Source organism: Anastrepha obliqua, chromosome 1 (genome assembly GCF_027943255.1).
Source record: "Anastrepha obliqua isolate idAnaObli1 chromosome 1, idAnaObli1_1.0, whole genome shotgun sequence".
NCBI classification, from domain to species: domain Eukaryota; kingdom Metazoa; phylum Arthropoda; class Insecta; order Diptera; family Tephritidae; genus Anastrepha; species Anastrepha obliqua.
The window spans coordinates 27,105,393-27,111,892 of record NC_072892.1 but is presented as its reverse complement, the minus strand read 5'-3'; the positions used below and the strand labels follow the sequence as shown (position 1 = coordinate 27,111,892).

The following is a 6,500-nucleotide window of genomic DNA, read 5'->3' as shown; positions in this document are numbered from 1 at the left end:
CGTGTACGTGAATAGGTAAATGGAAAAACTATGTTGTAATTTAGGTGGAAATTACAATAAATTGGGTATAGTAAATATTATTGTACAAAATAAATAAAAAGCGGATACAAACACAAATTGAAAATAGACATAGAAAATTTCTAGGAATTAAATACGAATTGAATGCTCCAATAAGTCAAATACATATAGCATACTAATTATACCAAGAAAAATTATAGTAAGTACATAAATGAATGCATGTAGAATATTTGAAGCAGCGGCAAAGAAATGAGCTAGAGTTGACATTTTTCGCTGGAAAGGCACATAATTTTTTACATATTTTTTTTTATTTCTATAAATCTGAATTTCCACCAGTTACGAGAAGATATGGGAACATATTTTTATTTTTTTTTGTTGGCAGCAGGGGCTAAATGAAGGAGTTTATTATTTCATTGTTGTTTTTACATAATTTAGTTTTTGTTTTTAAAACATTTTAGTCTCTTTAGTTTTATGCCATTTTATTTAATTAAATTTGTTGTGTATGCCTTTTAATTACAATAAATACACATTTCTTGCATTCATTTTAAAACTAAGCTTGAAAATAAATTGAATCACCGCCGATGCATAACAGCGCGCAAGAAAGAATGTCCCGTTGCCCTTTTTCTCAGCCAATTAGAAGTCTACCTGGCGTGAGTGGTGAGTCGGGTGGTGAGTACCCAGCATTAAGCCAAGTACGCTGATCAAGTTCATGTAATAGCATTAAGCCAAGTGCATTGATCAGGTACATGTCTCATGCCCTCAATAGAAGGCATTTTTAGTAAACAATTTAATTTTAGTCAGCTTATACAAACGTGAATAAGATTTCAAAGCATATGATGCATATTTTGAAGCTTAATATTTTTTATTAGTTCGGCCGAAAACCTAACAAATTATGTACGCGTCATTATGTGTATTTATTTATTTCAATTCATTTTACTTTAATTTTGGACTATTTATTTTGCACCGTTGGCGAACAGCTTTGAAAGAACTTGTACAAAGTTAAAAAATTGAAATTCTGCCGTTTATTTTAAATTTGCGTCAATGGTCTACTCAAGGCCATTGAAAATTCGGCCTTGAACAGCTGTCAAGTGTCAAACCTAGAACAGTTACTCTTGAATTGAATAAAATTAAATGCGACAAAGCACCAAGAAATAAATATCGAACAAGATTCAATAAATCGAAAAGTGTAGAACCAAAATGCCGAGAAAGAATTACTTTACTTATTAGTAATAACAGTAATTACATAGAGTATGAAAGTTGCAAAAATTAGGGTATTAGTAATAATCGAAGCAAAACAATAAAATCGTATAATGTACCAAAGTGTGATGGAATGTTTTGAGAAAGTTAAAAAAAAAAAACATTAAAGAAAAGAATAAATGAAGTAAATTTAAATTATGTACAAACAAAACAAAAACAAAAATTTCGTGAACGTATGAAAAAATTTGTTAATTAAAAATCTCAACATTTTAATTTAAATTTGAAAAATTTAAAGCAATTTACTCTTCACTAATATTGACTTTGCCAGCAGCGAAATTTTGCAAATCGTCCTTTAAGCTCTCTAAGTTCGCATTAGATTATGAAATTTTAGTGTATTAAAACTGAACTCACAAACATCATTTTACAAAACTTTTATTTAATACTCTAACGAATTTGTATTTCACTGTGTGCCTAATTGCATGCAACATGCTTACCTAACTAAAGAAAAGATAACAACATGAGCGCTGACGAGGAAATTAGAAATTTATTCATCAACAATCAGCTGTTTACGGTTACGGCGAAAAACTAAATTCAATTGGTCTCTACGGTTTTGGTTATGACTACGGAATTATGGCATGTCACTTCTAATCTATTACAGTGTTGCCCATATGTTGGTTCAATCAGCAAATTTATGGAGTTGTGGTTATGGCACCACTACTTTGAGCTTTAACCCTGCAACCAGTCTACTCTATTCGGTTGGGATGGCTGCCAAAGCACATTTAAAGCAATTGACCCATTTCCCTAACCTTTTAGAGAATTTTCGCATTGCTCCTCTTTAACATCCCACGAAATTTAATCACCAGCTTTACGAAGAATAGAAGGTTGCGAATGCTCGCAGAAACTAGTAGGTCTACCAGGTGTTCAAACAACTACTTTTGTAAATAGCAGTGTCGCTTTTTGGACAAAACGGGCCGGTGGCAAAGCTAAAATTCAACATACCTACTTCCTCGTCATTCTTGTAGCTGCTACAGGAAGTCGAAGAAAGACGCTATACGTCTGCACCCACTAACCTTATATGAAAATGACCCAGATACATTGTTTAGCGACTAAGACCTTTTTTGACGACTTCTGCTCTGATCTTTCTGGCCATCCTATATGTGGATTCCGTGACATGAAAATTTATAAAAAAAGGTATTTCTTTATATGTAATAGTAATTCGGTTATTGTTGTTGTCTTTGTAAATGTTCATTAAGTCCTGCCAGTGCAGTACAGTCACCGATCGTCACCATCTAATTCATCTAACGGTAAACCCAGGAAGCATGCTGTTTCAACGGGTGGGATCCAGAGGGAGACGGGTGTTAGTTGAGTGGGTCTAAGAGGGAATGTGAATAAGTGGTTAGTATCATGCGGGGTATTTTCACATGCCGGACATATTTTGAGGATGTCGGGGTCGATTCTGGATAAGTAGGAGTTTAACCTGCTACAAAAAAGTAAAATACTGGGCCAAAACTCTAATAAATCAGCATTGGAACAACGTAGAGGGTTTTAGACACTCCAAAAAGTTCTTAAGTTTCAATGCTAAAAGAGCTAACATGGCCCTCACGTTAAACAAAAAGAGCATTCGCACTCTCACAGGCGCACTCTCACAGGCGCCCTCACGGGTCACTTCACCTGCAACAAACACTTACATAAATTAGGCTTAACTAACACCAGCACCTGCAGAGTTTGCTGCAAAGATGAGGAGTCTATAGAACATCTCATCATCGAATGTCCGGGGTTGACGCATAGAAGGAAAAAGTTTTTAAACAAGTTCATGCTTATAGATGAAGACCTTCAATCACTCCCTCAGAAGGAGCTGGTACAATTCATAAGCATACTTAACAGTCAATAGACAGCATAGGGTGCATAATAGAGCAATATGGTCGCAGTGCTAAAGGCCCATACCTTAACCCTTTACTACCATTAACCATTAACCTGCTACAATATCTCGAACGTAATTGTGCCAAAATTACAAGGGATGTGGTTCTACTCCAATAACGAGATTTGATAGTCGGGCGTTTAGGAAGGAGGTAAAAGTCCCCCGATGAATGTCGTTTAATGTTTGTCTGTACACTGTCCGATCAAGTAGTTGTAGTCGAGTTTGGTCCTGGGTCTCGTCGAAGAGATGCATTCTGATTCAGCTGGGAGGTGGCTCAGGCTCTACCAAGTGCTTGCAGGCGTGATTCCTACGGTAACACCTCAATAGGAATTATTTGCTGAGCATCTTACTGCTCTCCTTAACCGGGACTATGGAAGCCTCGTTGTGAATTTGTTGCAGGTGAGACATCAGGAGACTCTCTTGGCTGTCCTGATTCAGTATTGTGGCAGGTCTAAACCTTTGTCCACTGCGAATCGCTAGTGCCAGGCTAACAGACCGGCGCAGCATAGTTTAGAATCGAGGGGAAACAATAAGCTCGTTTTACTTACTAGCTCAACTACGGCGCTGTTTCCATCGATGCCCCTGTGACAAGGGAAAAAATACCATGCTCGTGCTACGTGAAGGACCCTTATGCATACATAGCTACCTGCGAAAAGGTATCGTTAGATTTAATTATAGCTCGGCTGCCAGTAGCCATAATAAATTACAGCAGTCGGCATCCTTTATTGCTGCCAATCGCCCTGAAAGACGCTACAGCAGTAGATGGACGTGAGAGGTTTAGATTTTGCGAAGATTCTTTTGAGTGAATGCCATTAACCAGCCTATTGATTAGTCTTGAACTATCGATAGAGATGACTATGTGCGTGATGACCCATGCCTCTTTGTTCAATCCAAGAAAACTTTTGGATAATTTATTGTCAATAGTGATTAAAGGAATAGGGCAGTCATAGCGCTCGTAAGCTTTCACGGACCTCGTCCAGAGTTATTGGGTGTCGGAATCTAAACTCCGAGCTGAGTTGCATTCGATTCTGAAGTTTGTTGTTGCAAGCAATTTGAAGTTTGTGGTCATAGTACAAACGGCAACACTGGTTATTTAAGCACGTACTTGCATACATAGGTTTTCTTACTGCATGAATAACTTCTAGATGAAACTTCGTTTCGTTTAAAATATTTTCAGGATTTCTCTGCTGGAATCTAAAGTTTTCTAATACAAGTAAAGTTTTCTAATACTTGTGGGAAATAATAATTCACTTCATTAACTAGACAAGTACAACTTTGAGTTATTAAAAGTAAGTTAAAGGAACGATACACCGCGTGAATTTTGGCAATATTTCTAGTAATTAGTATACTATGTAAACACATCTGCCAACTATGATAATTCTACTCATGTACGAATAAATGTCGTAACCACTGTTGTTATAATTTTTTGCTGTTATTACGTATTTCCGGTCAATTAATTCTTAACCGAAACATATGAATGACAATTTGAAATGTAATTCCAAAGGCAATTTATTTCTAAGATTCCATGTAAGTACATTCATACGTAAAAAACTCAAAACTCAAAACTCACAAAAATATAGTACACGTACTAACTATTTGTAAGAAGAAATGTATTGAAATTCATTTGAACATTTAAAATATCCATTTGGAAACAGCAAGTAATACCTAAATGATAAAGAAATAGAGAAAAAGTATAACGACAAAATAAATATTAATAGACAGAGAAGTCCAACTAATGTAAAACAAGCAAAAAATGAAAAAATTAAAATTACAAAAATGAATTTCGTGCACCGATAGCCCAGCGCCAATAGGATAAAAAAATACAAAATGAATTTGGACGTAAAATGCAGCTTATAGCGTGTTCTTATTGTAAAAATAATATTAGTCGACACGTGAAAATAAAAACAAAAAATTATGAAAATTGTATAAAACACTTTACAAAAATAGAAAAGAAATAATATATGTATGTATTTATGTACTTTTTGGAATTGTTTTGTTTTTTCGTTTTATTTCAATCTAATTTTTTACTTATATGGAGCCAAATTCCACCGAGCTGTAAGCAATACCTGAAGTAAAATATAACAAAAAAAAAATTAATAAACTACAAACATACGCAACATTGATTACTTTGTAAAATGTTACACGCAAATAAAAAACAAATACATACTTATAATAAAGGAAATATAAGAAAATGATTTACGCAATAGATTTGATCCAGGCGCATCCAGACAAGGTGACAGCTGCAGTACAAAAAATACAATACAAAATTTACATACACTTTGTGTTTGCAATTTGGCGGTTTGAATGTGTAAATTTCAATCAGAATGTTAGGAAAGTAAGAAGAAAAACAATAAAAAACAAACGTTGAAACCACCAAAAAGCAAAACCAAAAAAAAAAAACATTCAGTCGCTGTAGTAACTTCACCTTATATGAATACGTCTTGGCTTTGATCTCAACACCAGCATCTAAAATTATTAAGCACTCAAGTCACCTACTGGAACAAAGAGGAAACGCATGATATTATATATCACAATAGCGTTATATACATACATATGTATATTCTTATATAGTCTGGGCCTTTTGATTTGCTATTTTGGTTACAGGATAATATTATTGAGGAAAAAGAAATCCATATTTTCTCGGTAGATGGCAATTTAAAGCTTTTGATCGTTGTCAAGGCGACATTTCACACTAAAAAATACGTTTGTTTTTCTTTGTTTGTTCTATTCAGTTGTGAGTTACAGGGTGTTAACAATGGAAAAAACCGAGAAAATTCCTTACTTTTTACAGTTTTTGTTTGATAAAGGCGAAGATGCAATCCAGGCCGCTGAAATTGTGAAATAATCAGAAATAATCAAAGTTGACCGGCATGTTAGTAGTTCTAGCATCGCCTAGGAGCTAAAGATCGGCCATAAGACAGTTTTAAACCACTTGCCTAAATATTTTAAGCAAAAATAATGGATTTCTTTTCCCAAGTTAACACTAGGTTTTCGAGACATTCGGGTGAGCTTTCGAGTGCAGTTCAAGAGTACTCCAAAAAAAGTGAACCTGTACTTAAGTAATTCAATGTACACCCTCGCTCGGGTGCAGCATCTGGACACAAGGGCTGGTGAAGCTGTTCACGGATGGCGTGAAGTTGGATGAAGGAATAATCTGCAAGGAGCACCTCCATCAAATTCACATTCAATCAAAGAGGTAGAGAAGATAAGAGTGGCTGCTTACTTGTGCAACAATTGTCAGGGAAGTAAATGTCTACTCGAAATTATTCAGGGAATGCCACACTTCTTTTTCGATAGCATCAGAATTCTTTGATATTAGACTCATCTGGGTATCTGGTTAAGTACCTTTTCCTAAGTCTTTCGATTT

General features: G+C 35.2%; 1 long non-coding RNA gene across 1 annotated transcript; it reads right to left on the bottom strand.

Moving 5' to 3' along the window:
* Window positions 1–5,133: 5,133 nt before the first annotated feature.
* On the bottom strand, window positions 5,134–6,038 carry LOC129236065 (uncharacterized). The gene is made up of 3 exons (XR_008581628.1): window positions 5,685–6,038; window positions 5,559–5,628; window positions 5,134–5,373 (listed from the first exon to the last, which is right to left on the bottom strand). It is a non-coding gene; the product is annotated as an uncharacterized LOC129236065 (long non-coding RNA).
* Window positions 6,039–6,500: the final 462 nt, after the last annotated feature.